Genomic DNA, 22,265 nt, shown 5'->3' with positions numbered 1-22,265 from the left:
TCATCTTTGAAAGTCTTGCTAAAACTTCCTCTCTGAGGCTTTCCATGACTAAGGCAGAGAGACCCAGGAAGCCACAGCTGGAGCTGCACCCATTTGCACAATAGCACATACATGCGGTCTAAAATACGCCATCCAGAAACCCTCTCTTTCACCCCGCTGCCAAGCTCCCCTTCCCTCCATGGAGAGAGAAAACGATCTGGAAGGCCTGAGTTCTCGGAGACTGGTTCCACATGAACGCTCGCTTGTATTTGCATGGTACCTCTTTTGCAAGGTGCCCAAAGTGCTAATGTAAGTGGGTGACAGAGCAAGACCACACATTTTTCACAACTGCTCTTTGACATAGGTTGTCAACAAACACCATTATTCCTAGACAGTAGTGGAAGGTGACAGAACTTTAGGGAAGTCAGGCAGCTCCCAAAGACAGAGCAGGGCTGAGACCTTGCACTAAACCACACTTATCAGAGCAGGTCAGGCACACAGCAGAGACTCAACTGAAACACAGTCTGGCCAAAACCAAATACAATTTTTAAAAACTCAAACAGGAGAAAGCGCTTTCTGAACCACTAATAATCTCTGAATAACTTCTACCTAGATCCAAGGTGATGATTAATAAAATAGATGCCAGTGAAGACACTGCTTGCATGGGAGGCAGGATATAGGACACTGGCAACTGACAAATAAAGGAAAGGACAGAGAGAAAAGAGACAAAGTTGCACAGTGCCATCCGTGGGACTCAATGGGAAGACACCATTTAACTTACCTGAGACTTCTAGACACAGGTCACTCTGTTTTTGTCAATAACAGGAACGAATCTTTGGGACTTTTTGAACAAAGGGGAGGGAATGTTGCCTTCATGACCTTTATCTCTATGTAAGACCTGACAGGAAGTTATGGTTACAAAATAATCCCAAGTCAGTCTCACCTTTTCTTTTTTTTTCTTTGTTTTTTGTTTTTTTTTTTTTTTTTTTTTTTGAGACGAAGACTCACTCTGTCGCCCAGGCTGGAGTGCAATGGCACAATCTCGGCTCACTGCATCCTCCACCTCCCGGGTTCAAGCAATTCTCTGCCTCAGCCTCCCGAGTAGCTGGGATTACACACGCCCACCACCACACCCAGCTAATTTTTGTATTTTTAGTAGAGTTGGGGTTTCATCATCTTGGCCATGCTGGTTTTGAACTCCTGACCTCATGATCCACCTGCATCAGCTTCCCAAAGTGCTGGAAATACAGGTGTGAACCACTGCGCCCATCCCATTCTCACTGTTTCTAAGCCACACAGTAAGATGTATTGTTTGCATTTATTTTGCCTTTGTTTGACTTATTTAAGGATAATATAAACAATATTACATTTCCTACAGCAGAAACCTCTCTAGCATAAATGTTCATTGTAACAGAGGTTCCCATTAAAAGGAAGGGTCTGCCTTCCTTATGCAAGTGAGCATCACAGCTGGATACATCGCAGAGCGGTGCTGCACCTCTGTCACTCTGAGGTGGGTGACAGAATGGCTCCCTCGGTGGCCAAGTACACCTAAGCAACAATTTCAGCGGAAGTCTATGATAAGAGGTGATCTCAGCTCTTCCTTGAGTATACCATAAGAAGACATTTTCCCATACCCATATTTTTATGCCTTTCTTTATAAAAATGTTCTTTGTATTGAATGTCTTTACAATAAGTACATTCATTCAAAAGTCATATAGTCTGTGGTTTCAGCAGCTTCCAAAGAAAGGGGTGAGTGGAATAGTGATGCATTTTGCACCTCCCTTTTTTTTTAAGAGAGACAGGGTCTTGCGCTATCATCCAGGCAGGACTACAGTGGTGCAATTATGGCTCGCTGCAGCCTCAACCTCCTGGGCTCAAGAGATTCTTCCACCTCAGCCTCCTGAGTAGCTGGGACTACTACTACGGTGGCACACACCACCACACATGGCTAATTTTTTTATTTAATTTTTTGTAGAGACGGGGTCTCACTATGTTGCCCAGGCTGGTCTCAAACTCCTGAACTCAAGTGATCAACCTGCCCCAGCCTCCCAAAGGGCTGAGCTTACAGGCATGAGCCACTGCAACTGGCCTACATTCCTTTCTTTGTAAGGAATGAGGATCAGGAACTGTTTTCCTCATTTCATTGCTACTGACATTTCTATTCTTTTCCTATTTTAAGCTAGAATTTTAGGTTTACTTTACTTCTTCAGTAAAGCTCATTCTTTCAACCATTCTTTCAGAAATTTAGAAGGAGTTGAAATCAATATGTTTTGTATGAATTATAACCTCCTTTCATAAATTTCACAGAGCATTTCTATGTCATTATGATTCTTTTTCTGAAATCTTTGGAAAGAAAACTAAAACCTATTCTCCAGGCAAATACTTCTGTTTGATAAAGGAAGAAAGGACATTCTCATTTTCCTTTCCTTTCAATGTCATTGTTGCTTAGAAATGTGTTTTTTTTCTGTCCAGATACTTCCTTAACACCTACGTTGTGCTGTGTAGACTTGGCCTATGAGCACATGGTGAGGAATGGAGGAAGGGCTGCAGACATGAACAATGTCCTCCTCTCCTGCATGGAGGGAGGTCCCAAGTCATAACCCCCCAGAGAAGGCCGCAAGGGCCAGGATGTCCATAGAGTCAGGAAAAGACAAATCAACCCTTTACCTTTGCTTCCCTTCTCCTGCACCACTGCTGAGTGTCTCAGCTTCAGTTTCTGATCAGTCTTGCCAAAGCTGTATCCATTCTCTCCCTTCCTTTTCACATGCTAACCCCTCCTAGCCTGGGTGCTTGGGTGGTGCGGATGGGGAAGAAAAGAGGACAGACAACGAGGTGGTGAGAGATGACAGTGCTCATCACCTCTAAGTGGGTTCCAGCTCAATGCTAAATTCAGCATCAGCTGCCAGGCATCTTCCAAGGAACCCTCGCATGAGGCCCCTCTTGCCCAAGGATCACACTGGCCTCAGCATTTCTGACAGACCTCACCTTCCAGCAGCTACCAATCTTCCCTCAAGGAACCCTCAAAACACTGCCTCTTTTTCTTCTCCTCTTTTTTTGTCCCCACCTTCAGCATAAAAACCAGGGGATTCATTGGATTTTTTTTTTTTAATATCCAATCAAGGGACAAAAAGGCACAGACAGAAAAACCATTAAAACAGAAGCAACCCCCAAACAGCCAAACGCTCTTTCCAGAATTTAGGAATTGGCAGGAGGTTCCTTTTCCCACCTTTTACACCCCTAGAAGCCCACAGTCTAACTAAGAGTTAGCTGCGAATACATTACATAAAGACTCAAAATTACAGCAGAGTAAATATATCTAAAGATTTGAGCTACCTTAGAAGAGCTAAAATTGAGCAGAGAATGGTTACACTAGTCTTCACTAGATAAGAAGTTTAAATTCAAAAACAAGTAAATAAAAGGTAATTTGTGCTGTTACTCAGCTCAAGTGGTCAAAAGGTTTATTGCAGATGTGGCTGGAGAGCAGAGGAACCATCTATGTACCATATGCACTCCCTGGACTGAGTCCACATGGCCAGTCCTGGTGGCAGTGAATTTGGGACCTGGTCCTCATAAGGCTTAGTATGCTGGGCGCAGTGTCTCATGCCTGTAATCCCAATATTTTGGGCAGCCAAGGCAGGTTGATGGCTTGAGCTCAAGAGTTCGAGACCAGCCTGGCAATATGACGAGACCCTGTCTCTACTAAAAAAAAGTGGGCATGGTGGTGTATGCCAATAGTCCCAGCTACTCAGGAAGCTGAGGTGGAAGAATACTTGAGCCTGGTGGGGCAGAGGTTGCAGTGAGCCAAGATCCTGTCTCAAAAAAAAAAAAAAAAAAAAAAAAAAAAAAAAAAAAAAGCTCAGTAGAATGGAAAGCTCAAGATGAGTCACCTTCATTTATTTTACCAACAAAATTCCATTGTTAGAAGCATAGGGAGAGAAAAGGCCAGTGTCTTGGGAGCATAAAATAGGGTTTACATTTCTAAGTCTTTCTAAGGTACAAGGTGGATTTTTAAAACAGTTTCAATTAATCTAAATCCTCCCCTAAATGCTGCCTGTGCATATTTACATACTGTCAGCTCACCGGATAGTTCAACTATAAGCAGTTAAATGCTAATTAGAACTTTGTCACACTGGTCAGCTTTGTAAAACATGAGACAGTGTCAGGTACAGCGTCCCCTGGCCTGGCCAGCTGATGGGCCCTTCCCATCAACAGTCCATAATGTAGGATGTGGCCTCAGGTGGTTCTTGATCATCTCATTAGAGCTGTAGTGAGAAACTCACTGGAGATTTAAATTCTAAGGCACGAGGCCCTTCAGGCTAAGTTGAAAAGCTCGAGAACTCAGTGCCATTCCGCTATTAAAATTGATATGAAAAGTAAACTGGGAAGGAACTGGTCTGAAAAACTAGCTGAAAAGAAAGCTGTTAGCCACCCAGACCTGGTCCCAGCCACAAGGATCCGATATTTGGAACCTAAAGCTATAGTGTGGCCTTAACTCTGAGATATTCAAATAGGTGAGAAAAAGGGTAAATAATTTTAGCACAAATTTGTCATCATTTTTAAGACCCAGACTACCAGATTCTATAACAGAAAACTAAGAAGATAAGACAAAACATCTAAATACATGTTCTGCCTAAGATTACTTTTGAGGTTTTCTTTGTTGCGTCATTGAATTCTGCCCAAAACTTGTGAACAATTTGCTTATTGTCTTGACACCGTCCCCCAACCATTTCCGTTTATTTATTTTTCTAAGATTTTCTTAGAAAATAGAAAATCCGAAATAGACTAGCCAGGGTAACGCCACAGCCCCAAATAACATCTAATTGGGATAAATGAGAGGTACTTCAGTTGTTCAGGCAGTATCCTTGATAACTCAAAAGACAATGTTTATCTAATTTAAGCATAAACAAACAAAATTTTTAAATATTATAAGCCTGAGGACAAAACTAAACTGAGAAGTAGAGGGGGTTGGTTCATTTAAATACCCACATGGAGAATCTAGTCCCAGTGGTGAACACCTTGGTACAGCTTCACCATTAAAGGCATACTTAAAAAAATAATAATAATAAAAATCCCATCTATTATAGGAAACAACAAAGACAACAAAATCCTTCTTTTTTTTTTTTTTTTTTTTTTTTTTTTGAGATGGAGTCTCACTCTGTCACCCAGGCTGGAGTGCAGTGGCGTGATCTTGGCTAACTGCAACCTCTGCCTCCCGGGTTCAAGCAATTCTCTGCCTCAACCTCCCGAGTAGCTGGGATTACAGGCGCCCACCACCATACCCGGCTAATTTTTGTATGTTTAGTAGAAATGGGGTTTCACCATATTGGCCAGGCTAGTCTTGAGCTCCTGACCGCGTGATCTACACACCTCAGCCTCCCAAAGTGCTGGGATTACAGGCGTGAGCCACCACACCTGGACAGCAAAATCTTGTTCTAAGAAATATCAAACAGGGATTAGGTGGGTTTATTTTCCTGCACACTGAAAATCCCCTATTTAAGACCCTATGCCATGGTTTGAATATGTCCTCCAAAATTCATGAGTTGGAAACTTAGTCTGCAGTGTAACAATGTTGAGAGATAGGACCTTTAAGAGGTGATTGGGTTAAAATTATTATTGCTGGAGTAGATTAGTTACTGTGGGAATGGGTCTCTGATAAAAGAGTGAGTTCAGCTTCCTTCCTTCCTCTCTCTCTCTCCCCCTCCCTCTCTCTTACCCTCTGTCTTCCATCATGAGATGGCACAGCAAAAAGGCCCTCACCATATGCAACCTCATCAGTCTGGGACTTTCCACCTCCAGAAGTATAAAAACTAAATATGTTTTTCATAAATTATGAAGTCTTAGACAATCTGTTATAGCAGCACAAAATGGATTAAGACATCCTCCAACATCTAAAGGACAACTTCCGCAGTACCCGCAAGAGAAACCCCATTCAAGGAGCTCTAGAAAAGGCCAGCGTTATGCAACTTCATTCTCAGGAAGCTGAGTGATTCTAGAGATGATCTCCTCTCAAAAAGAATCAAGTTATAAAGAAACTCAGGCCAATGCCAAACTAATTTGATGTCGTTTACACAGCATGAGAACTTTGGCCATGCTCTCATGATGGACAAGCCTAAGGTTTACGTAAGAGACTAGATCTCCGCCTGTATTATTTGGGCTCTTAGCCGCCACTGGAGCAGTGGACTCTCTACCTCTTTAGAGCACCTGTACCAAATGCTGCTATAAGGGGATGTGGCAGTGCTTTAAAAGGGAGATTTCCAGAATGGCAGCAGGAACAACAAACAAATAAAAAATATGGTATCACAGAAAGAGCACTGGATTAATTGCTATTACTTCAAATGTTTTCTGTCGAGGAGGAATAGACCGAAAAATGGAAATGGGAGTTTTTGCCCATTTCCAAACGCATATTGGCCCATTGGTGAAATAGACAAAAAGCCTCGAGAAACCTCTGCCCTAGAGAATGGTAGCTAAACCTATTAAAAGCAATGAAATTTCTAAATTACTTTTTACAAAATTAACCCTTAATATCATAGAAAAATTATTTAAGTTCACAACAGGACTCTACAAAAATCAGTCTGAATACCTTGCAAGAACTCTCATTTATATCTTAACATAATTACTGATGTCACAGTCTCTAAGACATTCACTATTTAAATTATGTTATCTATTAAAGGGTGGGTAATTAAAACAGCTGTCACTTATTATGTGCCAGACATGGTTCTATGCCTTTTATGTGTATTAAATCATATAACCCTCACACACTTTTATGAGAAAATGGCTCTGTTATCTCCTCTTACAGATGAGGCAACTGAGGCATTAAAAGGCTGAGTAATTTGCGTATGTTTATAGAGCTACTAAGTAGCAAAACTGGGGTTTGAATTTAGATGATCCAATTTCAAAGCCATGATTTTACCTACTCCAAGGAAAAGGTCTGGAAAATACAGAAATAGTCTCACAAGATGCTGAGGAACTGACTTATTTTCTTGTGTAAAAATTATAATTCTGGCCGGGCGTGGTGGCTCGAGCCTGTAATCCCAGCACTTTGGGAGGCCGAGACGGGCGGATCACGACGTCAGGAGATGGAGACCATCCTGGCTAACACGGTGAAACCCCGTCTCTACTAAAAAATACAAAAAATTAGCTGGGTGTGGTGGCGGGCGCCTGTAGTCCCAGCTACTCGGGAGGCTGAGGCGGGAGAATGGCGTGAACCTGGGAGGCGGAGCTTGCAGTGAGCCGAGATGGCGCCACTTCACTCCAGCCTGGGCAACAGAGTGAGACTCCATCTCAAAAAAAAAAAAATTTAATTCTGTTTTTCTAAATAGCAGTAGTATAGTACTTATGTGTGCAAATTCTACTGTCAGACTGCCTATGTCATAAATTCCCAGTTCTGCCACTTACCAGCTCCATGACCTGGCCATGATAAACTCTGTGATCTGGGCATGTTACCTAATTGTTATATGCCTCAGTTTCTTCATCTGTGAAACAGGGATAATGGTGATAATAGTACCCCTCACAGGGCATCATTGTGAGGGTCAAATAAGTTAATATAGACAAAGCGCTTAGACACAGTAAGTACTAGATAAGCATAGACTACTTTATGCAAGAATTATGTAATAAAGTATTCATCCAGAATCCTTTCAAGAATAATTAATACATAATAAGCATTCCTTTCAATGATACCTGTCTTAGTATGTTTCCTGATGCTATAACAGAATACCACAGACTAAGTAATTTATAAAGAAGTATATTTGGCTCACACTTCTGGAGGTTGGGAAGTCCAAGAGCATGCTGTCAGTACCTGGCAAGGGTCATCTCACAGTGGAAAGCAGAAAGGCAAGTGAGCAAGCAAGACAGAGAGGACATCAGACCACATTCATCCTTCTATCAGGAGCCACTCACACAGTAATGGGCCCTCATGACCTAATCGCCTCTTAAAGGCCCCACCTCCCAGGACTATTACATTGGCAGTTACCTTTTTTTTTTTTTTTTTTTTTTTTGAGATGAGGTCTAACTCTGTTGCCTAGGCTGGAGTAGAGTGGCGTGATCTCGGCTCACTGCAACTTCTGCCTCCTGGGTTCAAGCAATTCTCCTGCCTCAGCCTCCCAAGCAGTTGGGACTACAGGTGCGTGCCCAGCTAATTTTTGTATTTTTAGTAGAGATGGGGTTTCACCGTATTGGCCAGGCTGGTCTCAAACTCCTGACCTCATGATTCACCCGCCTCAGCCTCCCAAAGTGTTGGGATTACAGGCATGAGCCACCGTGCCCGGCCTGGCAATTAATTTTTAACATGAGCTTCATCAGGGACATTTAAACCATGACAGCCTATTTCCTCTATTTGCAAAACTCACTAATACAGGTGCTAAGCCAGGATGCTAAGTCCCTCTTGCCATAAAATCCACATTGATTCCGCGGTGATGGCAGAGGCCATGAACACTGCTAGTGAGGAGGGGGCAAGTAAACACGAAAGGATGGACCCCCTGGCATTCCTGCTGCAAATCATAGAGAGCAAGAGGCAGACCAGCGCCATGGCAGAGCAAGTGTCAGGAATTGATTTCAAATCAGGTTCTTAAGGATAATGTAGAGGATAATTATGATCATTATTGTTATTGTCATTATACCTTGCAATTACCTTGGCTTAATTAATTCAAACTTGTGAAGTGCTTTGAGATCCTCAGATGAAAGGTGCCATGTTACTCTGAAGTGTCATTATTCTTCTACTGCCCTTTCATCCAAGGTGATTATAGCTCTTCGCAAGCATTAATTAATCCTCATAACAGCCCCAGAAAGCAGATAAGCGTAGGAGTCATCCACACTGGAGCCAAGAGAGACGTTTATCCAAGGAGTTTAGCGGTAGCTATTGTGTAGTTAGCTTGGCTGTTGGGAGGCCCCCAAATCACAGGGCTTTGTGACTGGAGCATCAGCAATTTGTACAAGCCTCCAGTTTAGCACGAGTTCAATGAGGAGCAATATCTGTAAAACCCAGATTTAAAAAAATAATTATTCAGTTTATATCCAGAGAGATATCCTCAAAGGCTTAGTTATGGGGTAGGGGTGGAGAAAAATAGAACTGACATTTATGATTTTTCAATGACCTGGCAACTTTGTAATCAAACAAAACATTTCCCATGTTCTATAGAAAAGTATTGGCCCAAGGTCACAATACTATGCAGCTTAAGCTATTATAGGAATTGCCTTCAGTTCAAAATCACAGATAGACTTTGAGTTTCACTAAGATCTGTGAATTGTGGTCTTTTTCACTGCTGTTTATGCTGCTACTGTGGGATGAAGGTGCCTATTGTGAGACAGGAATTTTATAGACATAAGTTGGTGCCCTTTTCACAGAAAGGGAAAATCTCCTCGTTGAGGAGACTTCTCTCAATGGCTTACAATCTGCTTTTGGCGCAAATATTCTATGAGCAAAAGATTTGTTTAAAACAGCTTGGATATCCTGCTGACTCCCAGGGAACAGAGAGTAGTGTGACAAAGGGACTTGAGGACTGGCGAAGATGCTTGTTTTCTTTTAGTATTGAAGCTTTGGAATTCTTGCACCATTTATTTAGAAATGGATGTGAATGTATAAGGTCCTAATTACATCAGATCTTAGGACTACAGCGGAAAACAAGGTAACCCATCCCTTAATGATCAGAAGTATGCCAGTCCTCTTGGTAGGGTGTAGCAGCAAGCTGGGTGCAGCGCTGGTGAGGATGAGATAGACAGTGCTTGCCTCATCCACTTGGTGCTGGACTGCAGTTACCTGGCACTGCAAACACTGTTATTGCACAGCCACAAATACTGATGATGATTGTTTTTTACCATTACTATTGCTATTGCTGTTATTATCAAATACAATAAAGTTATAATTACTACTTGACATTCATTAAGGCTTCCAAAGCACAACCTCAAAACAGACTCCACCAAAGGTTTATATAATAATTTAGATAGGTAGAAAATAAAACTCCATGTATGAAACGCAATTGGAATGGACAGAATGTGTATTGTTGGGTTTTTTTTCCCTACAGACTGCTTTTCCAAAGAGTATACAAAATTACTCTCTGAGATGCATATGTAAGCCAAGGGTTTGCTCTCTCTGCCAGTAGAAGGAAATCCCTTGAGATACTGCTCCACTGCATTTCCCAGGACGTCTTAACACCCAGTAAGCGCTCTCAGGAAGAGTCTGTTTCTCTCCAGGCAGAACTGCATTAACACAGGTGACACAGTTAGCATATTTTGTTTAGGGTTGAAATGTCACTATTGTGAGGGTCATAAATACATGTATGTATTTTTAAAGTGTATTCCAACAGTTAAGTTCATGCTATATGATTGAGATTGAATTAGGCTCTTTCAAATACTGCTTCACTGATTTCCACTAAGTATCATGAACTGTCATCATTTTAATACTCAAGCATCATCCCACAAAAGAGCTGATACCCCATCAGCCATTATGATCACCACAAAATGTGCAGACATTCTAAAACAATTGCTGCGTTGATAGGACTGGCTTGTGGCGCACACTCAGCACACGGTACAGCCTCTATTCCAATCACAGTTCAAAACAAGACTGAAAATCTCTCCCCAATGTCAACAGCAAATACTCTCTGGACATGTGTTTAAGGAGAATCTTTTGAGTATATACTACCAAAGGCAACAGTGTATAAGGATCCAGGTAATTTTAAATAATGTTAAACTTACTGAGAAACAAATAAAAGTCCATTCCTAAACCAACTTTCACCTGTAAAAAACGTTCCACTGCTTTAATTAATGATTTTAAAAACAGTTCATCAAAGTCACTTAGATCTGTTCAGTATGAAATACCATGCCTGTCTATCAACTTTCTGATATGCAAAACGTAATTGCACCATTAATAGCAACTTAATTCATTCAGTCGATTAGTCCAGGAATATACTGGATAGATTACCAGCATCTAGCTCACCTTTTTCCAAGTAAAACCAGGTTAGAACATTGTGCCTGTAATTCGCCAGTTGTCTGTCCCACCAGATCCATGCCCCATCCTTCTATTTTCTGTGAGGTTCATCTCTATGGACCACATTGCGCAGATTCCCTTGTCCTCTGGCTGCTGGGTGAGTTTGGCCAAGAGAGGCACCAGCAGGATCTTGGAAGGAAGAAGGAGAGGATATGTCCCAGTTCTTCCCTTAAGGCCAGAGTTTTGCCAGTGGTGCCTTCCTCTGACCAAGACAGCCCTGGGTCTTGGATTCTCCAACAACCATTCCCTTACACTTGCTCCTTCCTGTCAGAGCTCCTTGGTCTAGATTGAGTAGGTCTCTTTTCTTTTGCACAGAAAATGCCCTGAGACCCTGAAGAAAATAGAGGTTTATGTGGTACCCTAAAGCTTTAAAAAACCAAAGTGAATATTGTATTTACTGCTGGGTTTTTTCCTCATGACCAAACAGGGAAGCCAAACAGAACTAACACATGTGCTCAGTACCATAAAATGCCTGCATAACACAGAATTTCAAGGATGATGGCCTATGAATTGGTCTTCCATGTGGATTATGTAGGCAACTGCCTACCCTGTGTGATGTTTGGAGAAAATGATGGGTCTTGGGCCACACACGCACACAAAAACCCTGCCCTAAAGTTTAATGCTTCTAAACCCATAGCTTAAGAATCGTCCAGGGGTAAGGGAGGCTTAATTCTTTAAATGTCAGTAGTCATTTACACCTTAGTAAGATTAAAGGACGCAAGAAAAGTTTTTGATGAGGACAAAAGAAAGACAATATGAGGGTTCCTAAGGAAAGGGGAGGTTGGGCGCGGTGGCTCATGCCTGTAAGTTCGAGACCAGCCTGACCAACATGTTGAAACCCCATCTCTACCAAAATTACAAAAATTAGCAGGGCCTGGTGGCGGGCGCCTGTAATCCCAGCTACTCAGGAGGCTGAGGCGGGAGCATCATTTGAACCTGGGAAGCGGAGACTGGAGAGAGCCGAGATTGCGCCACTGCACTCCAGCCCGGGTGACAGAGGGAAACTCCGTCTCAAGAAAAAAAAAAGAAAGAAAGGGTAAATGAAGACAGCACAAAGTAAGAAAACAAGGAAGATTCAGAGCTGACCTCATACCTCGCTGCATTTCCTCAAACCAGACCCAGAGTTAACGGATAAAAAGCAAAGATGAGCAGAACTTGCACTGTGTTCCTTCTTGCCTCCTATCACCTACACGTGATAGGCCTTATCAATCAAGTTCCCATTTGGTAGAATGGAGCTTCCCTCTGCTCCCACGACTCACTCTTCCTACCAGAGCTCATCTGACACATTTGTTTCTGAGTGTTTAGGAAGCCCCTTGTTTCTGAGTATGAAGGATAGCAAGTCCCATGGGACAGTTAGGATTCATGCTCCAGAACCCAGGATGAACGCTGTGCCTATTTTAAAAGACAATTACAATACACATAGTGTTCAAGTCAGTCATCCCAGTGTTTTATTTATTGTATCTGGAAGCAGATGGTCTTCAAAGTGTTTAAACACATTTGAACATGCAAGATCCATTATTTATTGCATGAGATAGTGAATAGAGGCAGAGCGTGGGGCCATTAGCAGGTACAGAAGGCTGGGAACACCAAGAGGCAGCTGGCTTCCATGCAGCCCAGGAGAAAACTACCCTCTTGTCACATTCGTTTTCCAGTCCCAGAGCTGTTGGCCAAAAGCATACCTCCAGCCCAACTAAAAGCACTATCTGTGTTGCTGTGTGTGTGAAAATGAATGTCTCTTTTTGTTTTGCCAGAATGCGAGGACAAATATGCAAGTAGAAAAGAAAAGAAAAGAAAAGAAAGAAAGAAAAAAGAAAGAAAGAGGAAAACGGTTGTAACTTACCAAAAAAAGCTTACTGGATTTAGAATGCCAAGGTCTAGAGAGTGCAAAGTGATTGACTTGGAAATCAAATGAAACGGAAAAAAAACAAAAAACAAAAAAAAACTTTCTTAAAAATGGAGTGAAGGCCCTACCCCCTCGCCTTCTGCTCCCTTCCTGATCTCCTCTCCTTTATTATTGATACCTCTCTTTTTGATCTCTGCACTCCTTTGTTTTGGCTTCCCAGGTGCCTAGGGAAAATGGCTAGCAGTGAGTTCTTCAGCTTCCCGGCTCGGGCTCCGCAGCCAGCCCCTCTGGCTCAGCCAGCTGGATCACACTGAATTAGTCAAGTACTTCATTATCTCCCCTCTCTGCACATTTTGCTCCAGGTAATAAATGCCCAAACAAGAGAGCCTTCTGCTGCACTGTCTGTGAAGTTCCAGGGCCTGGGCCAATTCTGCAGATAGGCTCCGTGCCCTGGGAGGGCACCACTTTTCATCCCTCGCCTGCCGTGCCCCCCAATCTCCGTTTAGTCACAGCGGTTCGCTAACCGCGGAGCTGCTGATAACCGGCAGGCTGGGGAGCCCGGGAGCCCTTGCGGAGGCGTGGGCTGGCTCGGGTGCATAGGCCTGGCCCAGGGGGGGCGCCCGGAGAGCCGGCCCAATTACGATGTTGGGAGGGATGTCGTGATCCTCGGAGGTGGCTCTCGCTAACAGGCAGGGCCTGGGGGACCCGAGGCAAGGCTGTTCTCAACAATGGACAGGCAAAAATGCAGATCTCTAGGTTTGGTGGGCAAAGCCACAGGGAGGAATTTTTAAAACATAATCAAGTGGCCACCCTTGAAAAGTCAGGTCAGACTAAATCACGATGTGAACTGTGTGGCCCTGTCCCCTTGCTAGTAGATGGCCCGAAATAAGAGGCTCCTTCAGCTTCAGAAGTTAAGATCCAACTTGAGCCCTCCAAATGCAAACACATTTTCTCCCTCGATTTTCCTCCGACTTGGGAGTTTTGTGAGTTTTTTTTTTTTCTTCCTTCCTTCCCTGAGAACACTTTCAGCTCTGCTCATTGCAGCAGTGAGGCAAACCTCCAAGGCCTTTTTTCTGGTTGGTGACAGGCCAGGTACCTAAACCAGAGGGAGCAGAATCAATAGAATTGAGGTTCTTGACCTGCACAGTAAAGGACCTTTTAGGGTGACTGAGATTGCAATGTCACAGAATTGTAAATGCATGTAAGAAAATTTGACTAAAGAGACTAGCACTTTAAATATAACACTGTCTTCATGTCAATTAAAGAGGGAGACTGACCTATAGGGAAAGTTCAAATTCAGGATTGATATGAATCAAGAGATTTTAAAGCTAGAGAAGCTTTTTTTACATCCCTGGTACAAGTATTATGGGGAAGTCCACAGAGGAAGAAAGAATATATAGATTGACTCTCATTCATCAAAGCTAACTACTTTAATATCAAAGAATGAGGGAGAAAGGGAGCTCTCAGGCAAAAGAGGGGGTGCCCTTCTCCTTTACCCCCTGCTCCAAGTCATTAGGGAAAAAAAATGATAGAAAAGAAGCTTCTCTGGCCACCAGGGTCTAGACTGCAACATTTAGATAAAAATATCAATGGCAAAATACTGCTAAATTAATCCAGCTCCTTTTGATTATTGATGTCCTACTGTTTTGTGCCTGAAACAACATACAAGATGCATCAGTCATTTATAAATTATTCATTCAGTTATTTTGGCAGCAGTGTCTTTCCATTTATCAACTGATAAATGTACGGAAGATAAGAAGGGTAATTTTATAGCCTCTTGACATTTACCTTTGACATGATTTTCATATTTAATAAGGGAAAAACACTAATGAAATACGTTTGACAACACCGTAGGCATCATAGATTAACACCAGCAAAAATAAGCCACAGGCACCTGATCTCCCAGCTTTGGCCAGGAGCTCCTGAAACTCACCAGCTCCCTTCAGGTTCCTGCTTGACACACTCCCATCTGTGTCTGCAAACAGAAGTAGATATAATGAGAATTTTTGCTTTTGCTTCCTTGTTTGTTTGGTTCTGAATAGCTTTACTTTGTTACCTAAACAGAAAGAGGCATTGTTTTTATTTTTGGTTTTTGGCAGAGTGGTAGTCCAAACAGTTTTATTTTCTAAAATATATCTACCAGGTACATTGGATAGGTCCACAGGGATAGTGTATGCCTGGTGATTTTGTTATTCATACCAAAGCCACTCACTTTGCACATTCATGCCAATTGCCCCTCTTGATTCTTGATAAAAGTCACAGTGGATAATCCCTTCACTATCTACCTCTCCACCATAATCAGGTCTTATTTCTGCCTTAGTCTCACCAACCTTCTCACCTGGCTTTCCATTCTGCTCCACTTCTCTGACTAGTATTCTATAACTGTGCCATCGACTCACACCCCACAACACACACACACACACACACACACACACACACACACACACACACACACACACAAAACGTGTGGAGAGATCTAGAGAGAAGCAAGGTTATCAAATGACTCCCTGGGACGTAGACTGTGGGCTGGAACTGTAGCTAGAGTGGGTTGCCGAAGATGGACTGCTGGCTCTGGCCAATCAGAGGCCAAAAGAGATAAGAGTGACAGCAATTTCTTCATGCACTCTAACCAACTGATATATCTAAATGTTTCCCTTACATTCAAAAGCTTCGTCAACAGAATTTTGTAAAAGATCTGGGCATATTTATGAGAAGAATTTAAATAGATTCCAGGAGTGAGATCAGATAGATAGGCAATTTTCATTTGGCTGTTCCCTAGAAGGACCTACGGATATAAAAAGTCTCCTTATCTTAGAGTTAGTTACTGGGATACCAGGCAGGAAACCAGAGCATATTCTCAAAAATAAAACCTCAAAGGGGAATTTATCAGGATGACAGAACTGAAGTACCTGACAATGTTTGGAAGCAATGATGTTGTACAGAAATTATTTCACTTACAAAGACTATAACTTCCTTCAGAAAATGAACCAAGTTACATATATGTTAGCGTCCCCACAACCTAGCGCAATACCAGGCAATTAATAGGTATTCAATAAATGTATGATTTTTTTGTATTATAGTTAACATTTATTGAGGACTTGCCATCTGGTGGGTACTATGTTAAAAACTTGGTATAAATTATTTCATTTCATCAGCCTCATAATACAGTCAACATTAGTTTTCTATACTGTGAAGTATTCAGAGGCTAGGGAAATAAAATCTAGGGAGGATAGTTTCCTGGGATCACACAGTAGTAAGTGACAGAGCTATGGTAAAAAAAAAAAAAAAAAAAAAAAAATAGACAATCTAATGCCAGAACCCATGCTTTTGGCTACATTTGTTGCCTCTTGGGTTGAACATCTAAGACCAGGACTGTGAAAGGAGGATGCTTGGTCAAAGTAGGACCACACAAAGCTGGCATAATTTTCATACTAAGTCATTGGGCTAGAGTTCATTAAGTTTCTCACATTATTATTGTCCCACGGGTCTAAAGCAGGGACTTTCTGGAGGCATATACAAATAAAATGCAGAGGACAAAGCCAGAACTTGAATTTTATTTTTATAACGGCATGAAAAAATTACCCAAACTCAATAAGTAAAATGAGAAACAGAAAAGTGACGTTGAACTCTTTCTTTAATAAACCTCTAAGCTATTTTTTTAAGACAACAAACGCCAACCCACAATGTAAGGAAGACATGCCAAATGCAATGACAATCAGCTTGAGAAAGGACACCCTTTACTGCAGATCTCAAGCAAAGCTAACAGCACATGCTTCTCCAACCCAAGTGACACACTCTGAAAGGTAAAGCAATGGTCTATGTACTTTTAGCTATCTAGGGCTATATACTATATTATTTCTAAACTTAGTGGTTTAACCATCATAATTTAATGTCTCACAGTTTCTGCAGGTCAGGAATCTGGACATGGCTTAGCTGAGTCCCCTATTCAGGATCTCTCATAAGCTATAATCAGGGTGTCAGCCAACGCTGTAGTCATCCGAAGTCTCAACTAGGGTAAGATCCACTTTCCAGCCCACTCATGTGATTGAAGGCTTTAGATTAAAGACTTCAGTTCCTTGTGGGATATTGAGGCCACTCTCAGTTCCTTGCCATATGGGCCCCTTCACAGGGCAGCTGAAAATATGGCAGATTTCTTCATTACAGCAAGGAAGAAAATAACGACGACAATGAAAAAAAGTGGGAACTAGATGGAAATGACAGTTTTTAAATAACCTAATCTTCAAGTGGCATCCAATTATCTATTTTTCTTGAAGGCAAGTCACTAAGTCCAGCCCACAGTCAAGAAGTGATTATACAAGGATGTAAATATCAGGAGGGGAAGATAAGTGGGGCCATCTTAAGTCATTCATTTATCTTATCTTACTTAAAACTAAAGGAACAGGTGCATGGACTGGCAGTGGGAAATTCCTTGAGCCAGTTAGAACAGTCATGAAAAACACAGAATATGGGAATAAGCAGAGAACTATCAAGTTATACCTGCAGAATGCATTCTGTGTTTGGCAAAGGTGACAAATTGTGTTAATGGCCCAATTCTGCAGCCTTGTGTCCATGTTGTTCTTCATGCAACTTTTCAGTTACTCTCACTAAAAAGGTACAAGTCCTTTCCTCACCTTTGGGATCTCAGCTCAGCTAAGTCATTTGCTTTAATGATGTGCCAGTTCCAAGACAAGTTCTCAAGAGTCCTGTGTATTTCTCCTTACTCTCTTGCAGCTCTGCCATTGCTATGAGAAGGATAAAACTAGTACTAACATGCTGGTCTTAGGGGATAAATGAAAACTATGTAGAGTAAAACCACTCCCAGCATAGGCCAGCCTAAATCAGCCAACCACCACCAGCTGTAGACTTAGGAATGCGCCACCTTAAAAGTTAACCAACTTATGAATGTGACCAACGTGATCACAATAACTACTAAAAGGTTGTTGTTTTTTAAGCCACTAAATTTTGAGATGGTGTGTTATGCTGGAATAAGCAACTCCTACAGTATGGGAAAGGAAGGAATATCTACATTAGGATCATTCTTCTACTAATAATCCCAGCTGGCTTGGAAGAAGTAAATCAAAAAATCTAAAGGAATAACCTACAAAAGCCACAAGAATTTTTGCAAGGCTAAAACATAGTTTTGCCTTCTTTGTAAGATTAGCCTCCTAAAAATACCTGGTCCAGAGAAAATGTGCTTTGTTCCAAGAAAAATGAAAGTCTTTAGTAAAACGAACTAGCGTAAAAATCCCAAAAATATAACATAAAAAAGAAAGAAAAAAATGCAAGTGAAATGACATATCCCCCCAAAATACTGGCATAAAGCCACTGAAAGCAAGAAAAAATACGTAATTATAAATTTTGAAAATGTAACAAATCCATTGCCCCTACAAACAAGAGCTCAAGTAATATGCAACAATCAGAGAATGTACAGGGGACTAACATAATTAGTCACACCATGAGCTTGAAGAGTTAAGGGAAGAAGTAGGACAAAAAAGGTAATGGAGCTCCTCCCGCTGCCGAAGATGCCAAAAGGAAAGAAGGCCAAGGGGTAGAAGGTGGCTCCAGCCCCTGCTGTCATGAAGAAGCAGGAGGTCTAGCAAGTGGTGAATCCCCTGTTTGAGAAAAGGTCTGAGAATTTTGGCACTGGACAGGACATCCAGCCCAAAAGAGACCTCACCCACTTTGTAAAATGACCCCACTCTATCAGGTTGCAGCAGCAGAGAGCCATTCTCTATAAGCAGCTGAAAGTGCCTCCTGCGATTAACCAGTTCACCCAAGCCCTGGACCACCAAACAGCTAGTACTAACTGCTAGCAGCTAGTATTCAGCTGCTTAAGCTGGCCCACAAGTACAGGCCAGAGATGAAGCAAGAGAAGAAGCAGAGGCTGTTGGCCCAGGCTGAGAAGAAGGCTGCTGGCAAAGGGGATGTCCCCACTAACAGACCACCTGTCCTTCGAGCAGGAGTTAACACCATCACCACCTTGGTGGAGAACAAGAAAGCTCAGCTGGTGGTGATTGCACATGACGTGGATCCCATCGTGCTGGTTGTCATCTTGCTTGCCCTGTGTTGTAAAATAGGGATCCTTTACTGCATTATCAAGGGGAAGGCAAGACTGGGACGTCTAGTCCACAGGAAGACCTGCACCACTGTCACCGTCACACAGGTTAACTCAGAAGACAAAGGTGCTTTGGCTAAGCTGGTGGAAGCGTTCAGGACCAATTACAATGACAGATACGATGAGGTCCACCGTCACTGGGGAGGCAACGGCCTGAGTCCCAAGTCTGTGGCTCGCGTTGCCAAGCTTGAAAAGGCAAAGGCTAAAGAACTTGCCACTAAACTGGGTTAAATATACACTGTTGAGTTTTCCGTACATAAAAATAATTAAAATAATACAAATTTTCCTTCAAAAAAAGGTGATGGAGAAATGAAGTTTAGACTAGAAGTAATACAAAAGAGAACCAATCATACTGAAAGTATAATGGGGACATGGATGACAGGAATGAGGAAAAGCAAACAAAATGAGATGGGACTAAACAGGCTTAAAATGTTAAAGAGAAAATGATTGACAAGTAAGACAGACACAGAAAACATAATAGCTGTATAATGTTTGTCCCTATAGAAGTAAAATAATAAAAAAGAAAACATACAGATATAATTCAAGAAAAGTTGCCAAAATTATAAAATATTTGAATTTATGGAAAAAAGGACACACTACATCAAAGGAAAAATTATTATGGAAAAATCAAAATATTGGGCCAGGCACAGTGTCTCACCCCTGTAATCCCAGCATTTTGGGAGGCCGAGGTGGGTGGATCACGAGGTCAGGAGATTAAGACCATCCTGGTTAACACGGTGAAACCCCTTCTCTACTAAAAATACAAAAAAATTAGGAAGGTGTGGTGGCAGGTGACTGTAGTCCCAGCTACTCAGGAGGCTGAGACAGGAGAATGGTGTGAACCCAGGAGGTGGAGCTTCCAGTGAGCCGAGATTATGCCACTGCACTCCAGCCTAGGCAACAGAGCAAGACTCTATCTCAAAAAACAAAAAAAAAAAAAAAGAAAGAAAAAGAAAAATGAAAATAAAAATATTCTCCTTGAGACATCCCAGAAAGTTACTAAACTTCAAAGGCAAAAAAGGAATAATGTGGAGATCAAGGCAACAGGTCAAGTATTTCGAGGAAGAAAAAAATGCTAGTCTCAAAGTTTAGAAAAACCAATGCCAGAAGACAGAAGAGCAGTGCCTAGAAGGCCCTCTAGGAAATAAAATGTGACTGAAGAAGTTTAAACCCAGACAGACTGTAATATAACAATCACTTTTTCATATACAAAAAGATTTTAAATCTCAGTAGCTTTATTAAGAAACTATCAGAAAAGTAACTTCAGACAACCAAGAAAAAAATAGAGTCACTATGGCTAAAGAACTGGCAGGAAGGATTTTAAACCATGGAGCTTTGTGATCAAGACTTGAACGAATATGAGACTTGTAAATTAAAAAATAGACTTTTATAACTTTAAACTCTGACAATGTAGAAATTATATTTTTTAAATGACGTTTTCTTTTTTTTTTTTTTTTTAAAGGAATGTGGTCTCACTTTGTTGCCCAGGTTAGTCTCAAAGCTCTGAGGTCAACCAATCCACTCATCTTGGCCTCCAAAAATGCCAGGTGAGGCACTTCACCTCCCAAGATGCTGGTGAGCCACTGTGCCCAGCCAGTATGAATTTTTTTTTACATTGAGATGGGAGGGAAAAAAGTAAAAGGAAACATAGTTTTGCTTATTTCTTCTTTAAAAATTGTTTTAATAGCCTGGGGTCAAATGAGGCAATTTAAACCTGACATATCAAATAGCAAAGCAATAACTGCACTTAGAGATGTGAATATAATTTTTTAAATAATATAAACAATTAAAATTGGATGATAGGAGGAAGTATGTAAGACAAACAAATTAAATTTCAATTGCTCATGTTAGAGAGTTGATAGATACTGTCTTGAAGAACAGAAGATTAAGCATATTATATGTTATAGTTATTAAATAATTACTAGAACAAAAATTAAAACTTTTAACATTAAAAGAAACAAAACAGAGCACAAGATGAAATAATTAAAAAGAAAAACAGACAGCTTGGCATACTATATAAGAGAATTTTGAAATAAAACTCACTAGAAAACAATCATCTGAAATATTAAAACTGGTAAACAACTCAGTAAAGAATAAGATCAAACCTGAAATTATGGAATATTTAGAAAATGATGGCCATGAAGCATTACATATAACCCAAGAGATACTCTCCAATCATGCTTAATGCAGAAACATTAGATGCAGTCTTATTAAAGACAGGAACAAGACACATATGTCCTCATCATCACTGTTAGTCAACATTGTTCTGAAAGTACTAACCACTGCATCTATTATTTAAGGACAATACTGGCCGGGCACAGTAGTTCACGCCTGAAATCCCAGCACTTTGGGAGGCCAAGGCGGGTGGATCACGAGGTCAGGAGATCGAGACCATCCTGATTAACACGGTGAAACCCCATCTCTACTAAAAACAAAAACAAAAACAAAAAATTAGCCGGGCGTAGTGGCGGGCACCTGTAGTCCCAGCTACTCTGGAGGCTGAGGCAGGAGAATGGCATGAACCCGGGAGGTGGAGCTTGCAGTGAGCTGAGACTGCGCCACTGCACTCCAGCCTGGGCGACAGAGCAAGACTCTGTCTCAAAAACAAACAAACAAACAAAACAAACAAAGCAAAAAAAGGCAATATTTACCTTTAAACACACAGGAGAAACAACTGAAAAACCACAATGACAAAAAAATTTAGGAAGGTGGCTCCAGTACAAAATCATTCTTCTTCCTATATAAAAACAAACTACCAATAAGAATACAAACTGAAGGGGGAAGAAATATTGATTACAGCAATAAAAGAATAAAATACATAAGAAAAATAGACTTTTTTCACCAATAAAAAGTCAGCATAAGAAGAAAACTTTTAAATGCTATTGAGGGACATGGAAGAGCATTTAAATAAAGAAGTTTCTTTTAGAATAGCAGCAGTCAACACCAAAAATATATTTGTTCTTCCCGAGATAATAAAGTTAACACAATCTTCATGAAAAAATCCAGAAAATTGTATCTGCGGAAAAAAATTGTAGAAAACATGTTTTAAATTTAAATAAAAAGAAAAATGGGGATTTTTGAGGCAAATTCTGAGAATGAAGAATAATAAAGGAGTGATCAAGTCTAACATAAATTTCAATAGGCTATAACAATTCAAGTGGATAAATATTGCAAACAGGATAAAAAGTTCAGAAGTAGATCCAATACACACAGGAATTTAGACATTTTAAAGTTGGCATTCCAAATTTATAAGCAGACGATAAATAATTCAGAAAATAGTTTGTGAACAACCAGAAACCATGTGGAAAGAATGGAGTTGGGAAAATAGTCATCTCCCAACTTATATCAAA

The 22,265-nt window shown here is 41.1% G+C and overlaps 1 protein-coding gene and 1 pseudogene across 1 annotated transcript in view; one reads left to right on the top strand and one right to left on the bottom strand.

Moving 5' to 3' along the window:
* Positions 1–22,265, bottom strand: part of OFCC1 (orofacial cleft 1 candidate 1) — a 449,171-nt gene that overhangs the window by 328,053 nt on the left and 98,853 nt on the right. The window lies entirely within an intron of this gene.
* On the top strand, positions 18,323–19,146 carry LOC115896945 (annotated as a pseudogene).

The sequence above is a fragment of the Rhinopithecus roxellana genome, chromosome 4 (assembly GCF_007565055.1).
Source record: "Rhinopithecus roxellana isolate Shanxi Qingling chromosome 4, ASM756505v1, whole genome shotgun sequence".
Lineage (NCBI taxonomy): Eukaryota > Metazoa > Chordata > Mammalia > Primates > Cercopithecidae > Rhinopithecus > Rhinopithecus roxellana.
This window is presented reverse-complemented; position numbering and strand designations above follow the sequence as displayed.